We start from the raw sequence: 9583 nt of genomic DNA, 5'->3' as shown, positions 1-9583 counted from the left end.
CTTCTGTTCATTTCTTCAATCTCTTTTCAAACAGTCTCTGTTGTTTTACTAAATCACTTTCAAACAGACTTTCTGTTTTAATACAGTTTTTCACTAAAACCTTTCAACTTGTGTCAATCACTTTCACTCTACTCCTAAGTCAATAAGTTCTGCCCGCTCCAGTATGTGTACTACCTTGGGATCCTCTTGAGAACCCTCTGAACTCTGGCATATTGAGGCTGGCCCTTCCACACTGCACTTGTTCAATTTTTGGTTACCAAGTCTAGGTGTAAGCACTGCCCGGGATCCTTGAGATCCTTAGGGAACTTTGATGTACCTAGACTGTGTCATTGTCTATGGAATTGAGGCATTCGAGGCCATTGGAGGCTTTGGGAATCTGGGCCTAATCGAAGGCTCCCTATAGAATAGCTTCTTATTTTTCTTATTTACTTATGTAATTCATTCATTGGTCTGTAATAACTTGTAAACAAATATGGGGTATTTAGTGAAAGGGATGGGTAGATGCAGGTTTGTGGGGTAATACGGGTAGAAATCATGCTCATAGGACTTTATGTTAAAATATGATTACTTTACCAAGTAGAAATCATGCTCATAGGACTTTATGTTTAAATCTGATTGCTTTACCAAGTAGAAATCATGCTCATAGGACTTTACGTTTTAATTTGATTACCTTATCAAGTAGAAATCATGTTTATAGGGCTTTATATCTTGTCATGTTTATCTCACCATGCTAGAAACCATGCCTAAAGGTTTCAAATAATTCCACAATAGCAACCATATCTGCAATGTCTTAAAATCAACTTAGCTAATAGATATCATGCCTATAGGGAACCATACTCGAAACTCTACCTATCAACCTAAACTAGTCTAAATAAATCAATTCAATCCACGTTTAGTCATTTCTGGATTGGTTTAATTAAGTATTTCATATTTCCTGAAACAAGTTCTTTAAAACTGCCTCAATCTATCATTAGATATCATGCCTATAAGTATTACAGAAATCTATTTCAAAACCTGCTTTGTTTCACTATATAAATGTACTAATAAGTGCTCCGCGTATAGTCAAGCCTTTAGGGCATTTTCCAAACTGCAACTCTGAAACTGTTTCTATTGCTTAATGTTTTTTTATCCTAACAGGCTTTTAAAAATCAGTAGGCAACTGCTAGGGTCACTACTCATGAGTTTATAAAAAATAAGTTGCTTGTCTTCTACATATTCACCTAGACATCCCGCCTTAAGATACTGTCCAATAAAAGCCCTTAATTGTGCTCGAGTCGTGTTGTTTATGTGCTTGTTTGAGGAGGAAACTATGAGCCTCTAATTGCCCATTTTATGTGCTGAAAGTCCTAAGTGTTTTGCTTGTCGCCTTAGAATTTTTACCTTTTAAAACCTTAGGGGTACGTCTAGAACCACCTATAGGTAGAGGTCCTAACTTCCTCCAGGACCATTAAGAAGGGATGGGTAGCAGCACGCAATAGAGATTGCTGACCAAACACTCGCTTTGCATGACCAATAAGGGGATGGGAAGGGTAGATATGGGATATGATGACTACGCGCTAATGTCACGCGTATCCCCTCATCGAGGAGTGTTTACCGGACATTGTGTGGGGTGATCCTATAGGCTAACCAACCTAGGACCCCTCCTTCACCAAAATTCCCTTTTATTTAAACCTTTGTTTTACAACCTGTCCGAATCTTTATCTTACTACTTGAGTTATCTAACGTGCTTTACTTGCAACTTATTTGATCCAACTGTTTATTTGTAATGGACTAATTTATGAATATAAGTTCGGCCAGGACCCACAGTTGTGGACCAAGAGGGGTGCCTAACACCTTCCCCTCGAGGTTACTTCGAGCCCTTACCCTAATCTCTACCAATCCAAGAGTTAATCACTCTAGGTGCCCTAATGCACCATAATCCGTTAGGTGGCGACTCTTCAAATACCCAATTCCCAAAAGGAAATGAGTCATTACACCCCGTGAATGTCGAAACCCGGACCTCTCTCCGCGAGGAGGGAAAAAAGGGGCCGCGACAGCATGGCGACTCTGCTGGGAATATTTTAGGCTCTTACCATAACGAACTTATCTTTCGCAAAATTAGTCCAAACATGCTTTATCCCGTACCCCTCTCCCTTTATTTGAATTTAACTGCCTATTTTAAGCATTTATTTCTCTTTTATTCATGAAACTGACTCGCCTCTTTGTTTTCTTTTCCCTGTAACTGCCTTTTCAATTATTTAAATACTGTATTTATTTTTCGTACGTGCAAATACTTGACTACATGTTATTAATTGCTGCATAAATCATGCTCCGCATCATATTCTACTCGTGCGTCTCAAGTCCTATAGCAACACTTTAATGAGTGGTTGCGCTCTTCCTATTTACTACCCTAATATTCGGAAAGGCTTATTTGCGGTAAAACCAGTCGATCAGCGGTGCAGTCGACGGTTCCGTGCCTTCTCCCTCGAGTTGTCCGCTTGAGGGTACCAGTCTAAAACCCCATAGTAGCCTTACTCTGGTCAGAGTTGTGCATGCATCATGGTCAAACCTAGTCGGATCAGTTATGTTGTCCACATAATGATCCTTTAAGATAAGCCTTATCCAAAAGTCCATCGGGTTTTTCATAATCCCAACGGACACAACCACGTTCTGTGCATTAATTTGGAGAACTAAATGCCGATATGTTGATCATAAATGTATAAATAGTCGAGTCCGGTGGGGTTAAGGTCTAACCCTTTTTGTTTTGCAAAAAATGAGACACGAGGTCCCCAGATTCGGTATGGTTAGCAACATCCCACCATTATTGCTAGATTGGTGGGAGGACCTTTCCTCAAGTGACAAGAAACATGTGAAAAAGTAACTGGGTAACCTGCCTTCCCTGCTAGACATTGAGCCAAACAACAAATTGATCGAAGCTGCCACCTTATTCTAGGATAGTGAAAGAGCTGTGTTTCGTTTCGGTGACATAGAAATGACACCGCTTCTAGAGGAAATAGGAGGACTAACTTGGGACAGTCCCGGGATATTGGTGCTAGAAAACCGTACGGGCAGGGGTTTTTTGAAGATGATGGGGTTGAAGAAGAATGTCGGCCTAGTGTAATTGAAGGATTCCTACATACCTTCCAAATACCTGTACGAGAGGTATGGCCATAGCAAGTCTTTCCGCATTTACCATGATAAGATCTCCCTCACTTCACTGGGTCACATCCACCGCAGAGTATTTGTATTCATTGTGTGCTTTCTAGGCCTGATAGTATTCCCAATGAAAAAGGGAAGAATCCACACTAGGTTGGCCATGGTCGCTAAGACTCTGATGGAGGGGATTAATGGACAGATATATACCATAGTCCCCGTGATCATAGCCGACATCTACAGGGCTCTGGAGCGCTGTCAAAGAGGGGTCAAGCATTTCGAAGGTTGTAATTTGCTGCTGCAGTTATGGTTGTTGGAGCATTTCCAAAAGGGTCGCTATCGTCAGGAATTTCCGCGAAGGGCTTGGAACGACCATATTGCCTTCCATCACCCTAAGCAGATGACTTACATTCCGAATAGATTTGCTCAGCCGGAAAGTGCCAAAGAATGGGTAGGGTTCTTCGACAATCTCACCGAGGAACAGGTGCAGTGGATGTTTGAATGGTTCCCCACGGATGAATTTATTATCAGATCCAGGGACGCTCCGCACTTGGTGCTGATCGGGTTGAGAGGGATATACCCATATGTCCCTATGTGGGTCATGAGGCAGGCAAGAAGAAAACATGTTGTACCAAGGGTTGTCAAGATGAGTCACTTCAGGGCAGACTTTCAAGATGACGATGTCCCTTATAAGTGCCAAGCTTAGCACATGTGGCACTGCAAAATCGTTGTGGAGAAGAATACCATTGAGCTGGACAGATATCATGCAGGGTGCGAGCCTCTTTGCCCGGCATGGTTGGAGGACAATCTGAAAGGAAACAGAATCACAGATGAGGAAGCTGAAGCTCAAGTCAAGTACAACAGGCTGCGCAAGAGGATCCACGACTCTGAGAACGAACACCGGGAGATACATAAGAGGAATGTAAGATTGATCGAGGAATGGAAAGAGATGGCAGTCACTTCCAACAGGAAACTGGAATATCCGGAGCGAGGAATAGTGGAGTTGGAAGGCAAGGTCATAAAGAGAGTTGAGAATTGCCAGAACGCTGAAGGAGCTGAAGGAGGACATCTGGCCAGGGCCTACTTGCTGCTAGGGCTGCGTGAACTGGGAGATCTCTATGATGGAGTCCGGAAGATCGAATCTGGGGAAGGTCCTTCTGGGACCAAATAGGCTAGATTTACTTTTGCTTTTCCTAAAAATGTAATAAGTCCAAGTGCCAGTAGTGACTTATCTTATTATTTTAGTGTCGTTTTGGGATTCGTCTATTTTTACATTATGAAATGAAGCATTTATTGGCATTAAAAGTTCTCCAAATCTACTTGTCGCTAGGCCTACCTCGGGCACAAGAGGCTCCCAAATTAGGACGCGAATTTATATTTCCGCAATATTTGTTTAGATACTGCAAACATTTCAGAACCCTCACTAACTTGTCAGCTTTTGTTTTTGCTTATTTTTATTATTATTCCCATCCCTTTAGGTTGGTTCAATCATACTGGCCTCATCAGCATATCACACCAGATCCAGAGGCCCTCCACCTCCTCTTCCTCCAAGCAACACAAAGAGCAAAGGAAAGACAAAGATGGACGAATTAAGTGGAATCCGAAAGGAAAATGTTGAGAACGCATAGACTTCCGATGGCCGTAGTACTCCGGCCCCGAATGACCTAGTTTTGAGACTGGTACCACTTACCACACTCCCCAAAATGCACCACCACTCATTTCCGATCCATAAAACTCCACCAATGACCACCACTATACCCAAGTTCCTGGCACCCATCAAAGCAACCCTATATACGTGGAAACTATACCCCACTCTACCCAACCAATCTCCTGTGCACTGGTATCCTCCGAGAAGGACTTGCTCATTAAAAACATGGCCGAAGAACTCAAGAAGCTAACGAGCCGAGTTCAAGGTGTTGAAGGCGACAGAGGAATAAAAGGTTCGAACTATGAAGATCTGTGCATACAGCCGGATGTCGAACTACCAGAGGGGTACAAACCTCCCAAGTTCGAAATGTTCGATGGTACAGGTGATCCCAGGGTTCATCTAAGGACTTATTGTGACAAACTTGTCGGGGTCGGGAAAGATGAAAAAATCCAAATGAAGCTCTTTATTAGGAGCCTTACTAGGGACGCGTTGTCTTGGTATATCAGCCAAAATCCCAAGAAGTGGTCAAATTGGGTAAGCATGGCGTCGGATTTCATGGACCGGTTCAGGTTCAACACAGAAAATGCACCCGATGTCTTTTACATTCAGAATCTCAAAAAGAAACCCACTGAAACTTTCCGCGAGTATGCTACTCGTTGGAGGTCAGAAGCAGCCAAGGTCAGGCCCTCTTTAGACGAAGAACAGATGAATAAATTCTTCGTCGGGGCACAGGACCCGCAATATTACGAGTGGTTGATGGTTATCGAAAATCACAAATTCTCTCATATCATCATGCTCGGGGAAAGGATCGAGGAAGGAATCAAGAACGGGATGGTAACAAACTTCGAGGCTTTGTAAGCCACGAATAAAGCACTAGAGTGAGGTGTCATATCGAAGAAAAGAGATGTTGGGCAGTAATGGTAGCCCAGGGCCCAAAATCTCCACTTGTCTATCAAACACCTCCACCCACATATCAAACACCTCCACCCACATACCAAGCATCACCGCCTACATATCAACCCTCATCTCCCAGATATTCCCAACCAGCTTCTGTCCATCACACATATAACTCCCAACCATCCCACTTCCAATTACCACCAGCCCGTCAAAACTATCCAAGACCACGACCAAACTTCGACCGCAAGCCACCCAGACAGTATACCGCCATTGCTGAGCCCATCGACCAATTATATGAAAGGTTGAAAGCCGCCGATTATGTCACTCCTATTCCTGCTGTAGCATTAGAAAATCCATCCCAGTGGGTCAATCCGAACAAAACTTGTGCGTATCATTCTGGTATGAAAGGGCATACCACTGCTGAGTGCCGAACATTGAAGGATAAGATCCAAACGCTAATTGACAACAAGGTCATACAAGCAAAGGAAGTCGCACCTAATGTCCGCAACAATCCCCTCCCTGATCACAGAAGTGATGGTGTACATGTGATAGAGACAAATGAAGAATGGGACCCTGAGGGGTCGATCGGGCTTATTCGAGAAGGCGATGACATTAAGGTTGCAGTCACGCTTACTCCTATTGGGGTTCAGACTCAGGCACCTACTGATGTTGAGGTAACTGCATCAGTTCCACTCGAGGTAGAAGTGGCTCCGCCCGCAGTCACCTCCGCTCCATTCGAAGTAGAAGTGGTCACACCTTTTACTGTAACGGTGTCAACCACACCCTCATTCAACTCAAAGCAATACCCTGGGATTATGTTGCCGAGGCTCGGCGAAAAGGGAAGCCCAAGGTAGAGGAATCTCACGCTACACAAGGAATGACTAGAACTGGAAGAGTCTATACACCGGAGCACCTGGGAGGTTCAAGTAGGGATACCACTGCTAGGCCGCCTATCATTGAGACTGGGCCAGATGACCTGTGGAGGAAAGTACAGGCAAAGGAGTACTCTGTCGTTGACCATTTGAACAAAGCCCCTGCTCAGATATCCATCCTATCACTCTTGCAGAATTCAGAGGCACACAAGAACGCCTTAATGAAAGTGTTGAGCGAGGCTTACGTACCCAATAACATCACCGGTGGAGAAATGGCCAACATGTTTGGGCAAGTACTAGAAAGTCATAAGATCATCTTCCACGAAGATGAGCTACCACCCGAGGGACGGAATCACAATCGAGCATTGCATATTACGGTGCAATTTGAAGACAAGTTCATTGCCAGGGTCTTGGTTGATGGAGGTTCGAGCCTAAATATTTGTCCGCTGGACACTCTGAAGAGGTTGGACAAAGGTTTCCACGAGATACGAGTAGGAAGCATGAATGTGAAGGCTTTCGATGGGTCCCAGAGGGCCACGATCGGGGAAATAAACCTTTGCTTGCAGATGGGTCCAACTTGGTTCGACATCGAGTTTCAGGTGCTCGACATACCGACTTCATACAATCTTCTGTTGGGACGACCGTGGATCCATGCCGCTGGATCCGTGCCTTCCACACTACATCAAGCCGTGAAGTTCGAATGGAATCGTCAGGAGGTGATCATTCACGGGGATGGAAGTAACCCCATCTACACCAATCAAACCATCCCGTCCATTGGACATAGAAGAAGGCTGGGAGGGGAAACCTATCATCACAGTGAACGGGTCAATGCTGTCGAAATGGACAAGTGGTGGAGTAACAAGATAGAAAGTATATTGGCATGGTCCGGATATGAACCCGACAAAGGATTGGGAAAGAACCTCCAAGGCATCACCAAACCAATACAGCTAAAAAATCATGGTACCACCTTTGGGCTTGGATACCAGTACACGTGGCAAGAATACAGGAATTGGTCACCTCCATGGCGTGGACCATATTACCCTCTCGAGCAGCCAGTGCCACGTTTCGAACAAGCTTTTCACCAAGCTGACACAATATGGGGGACCGCGGAAGAAGAAGCGCTAGCAGGGTTGAGGAATTTGTTCTTGGAGGATGAGGACATGGACTGCAGTGCTATAACTGAGGAGGAGGAGGAGGAAGAAGGCCTCACCATTCAAACTGTGGCAAAGGGAGCTGTCCTCAGAAACTGGACCGCCACACCATCCCGAGCCCGCCGAGTCCTTGGGTAGCTTGGCAGAATTTACTTCTATAGCCGTTCTAGGCAGTTAAGATTTCCAGTAATTTTGTTTTAAGATTTCCTTGTCTCAAAATAAATGCTCGATTCATCGAGCCAAGCTTTGTCTGAACAATTTTTCTCACTTTTAATCAAATGCATTTGTCCTTTATCATTATTCATTACTATTTTTATACTTTTCCTTTCTACAATGTTATTAGTACTTTTCCTGATGAACCAGTGACTGTGACATGTAATGAGGCAACGCAACATGAGAATAGTGACTCAGAGGAAGAAGATGAGATACCTGAGGAAATTGTCAGGGAGGTTGAAAACTTTGAGAATAAGCCTAAGTCCAATCTGGACGAAACCGAAGCAGTAAATTTGGGAGATGCCGAGACCGTCAAGGAGACCCGCATCAGCATTCACTTGTCACCAACAGAAAAGGAAGAGTACATTCGTTTCCTAAAGGAATGTGAGAACATTTTTGCCTGGTCATATGATGACGTGACCGGTTTGAGCACTTCCATAGTAGCTCACAAGTTGCCTACTAATCCCATGTGTCCGCTAGTAAAACAGAAACTCAGAAAGTTCAAGCCAGACATGAGCTGAAAATCAAGGAGGAAGTTACCAAGCAGATCAAAGCCAAAGTTCTCAGGGTGGTTGAGTACCCAACATGGTTAGCTAACATTGTGCCAGTTCCGAAGAAAGATGGTAAGGTCAGAGTATGTGTTGACTATCGGGATTTAAACAGAGCAAGTCCCAAGGACGACTTCCCGCTGCCAAATATACACATCCTGATCGATAACTGCCCAAGCATGAACTCCAATCCTTTGTAGATTGCTTCGTGGGTTATCACCAGATTTGGATGGATGAAGAGGATGCAGAGAAGACAACTTTTATTACACTGTGGGGTGTATACTGTTACAAAATGATGCCATTCGACTTGAAGAATGCTGGGGCCACCTACATGAGAGCAATGACAACCATCTTCCATTACACAAGGAAATAGAGGTGTATATGGACAATGTCATTATCAAATCCAAGAAGGCCGCAGATCACATAGCAGACTTGAGGAAGTTCTTCGACAATCTATCATTAGATATCATGCCTATAAGTATTACATAAATCCGTTTCAAAACCTGCTTTATTTCACTATATAAATGTACTAATCAGTGCTCCGCGTATAGGCAAGCCTTTAGAGCGTTTTCCAAACTGTAACTCTGAAACTGTTTCTATTGCTTAATGTTTTTTGATCCTAACAGGCTTTTAAAAATCAGTAAGCAACTGCTAGGGTCACTACTCCTGAGTTTATAAAAAATAAGTTGCTTGTCTTCTGCATATTCACCTAGACATCCCGCCTTAAGATACTAACCAATAAAAGCCCTTAATTGTGCTCGATTCTTGCTGTTTATGTGCTTGTTTGAGGAGGAAACGTTGAGCCTCTAATTGCCCCTTTTATGTGCTGAAAGTCCTAAGTGTTTTGCTTGTCGCCTTAGAATTTTCACCTTTTAAAACCTTAGGGGTACGTCTAGAACCACGTATAGGTAGAGGTCCTAACTCCCTCCAGGACCATTAAGAAGGGACGGGTAGCAGCACGCAATAGAGATTGCTGACCAAACAATTGCTTTGCATGACCAATAAGGGGATGGGAAGGGTAGATATGGGATATGATGACTACGCGCTAATGTCACGTGTAGCCCCTCATCGAGGAGTGTTTATCGGACATTGTGTGGGGTGATCCTATAGGCTAACCAACCT

Source organism: Nicotiana attenuata, unplaced genomic scaffold (genome assembly GCF_001879085.1).
Source record: "Nicotiana attenuata strain UT unplaced genomic scaffold, NIATTr2, whole genome shotgun sequence".
Lineage (NCBI taxonomy): Eukaryota > Viridiplantae > Streptophyta > Magnoliopsida > Solanales > Solanaceae > Nicotiana > Nicotiana attenuata.
The sequence above is the reverse complement of the archived record's forward strand: the minus strand, read 5'-3'. Positions refer to the sequence as shown.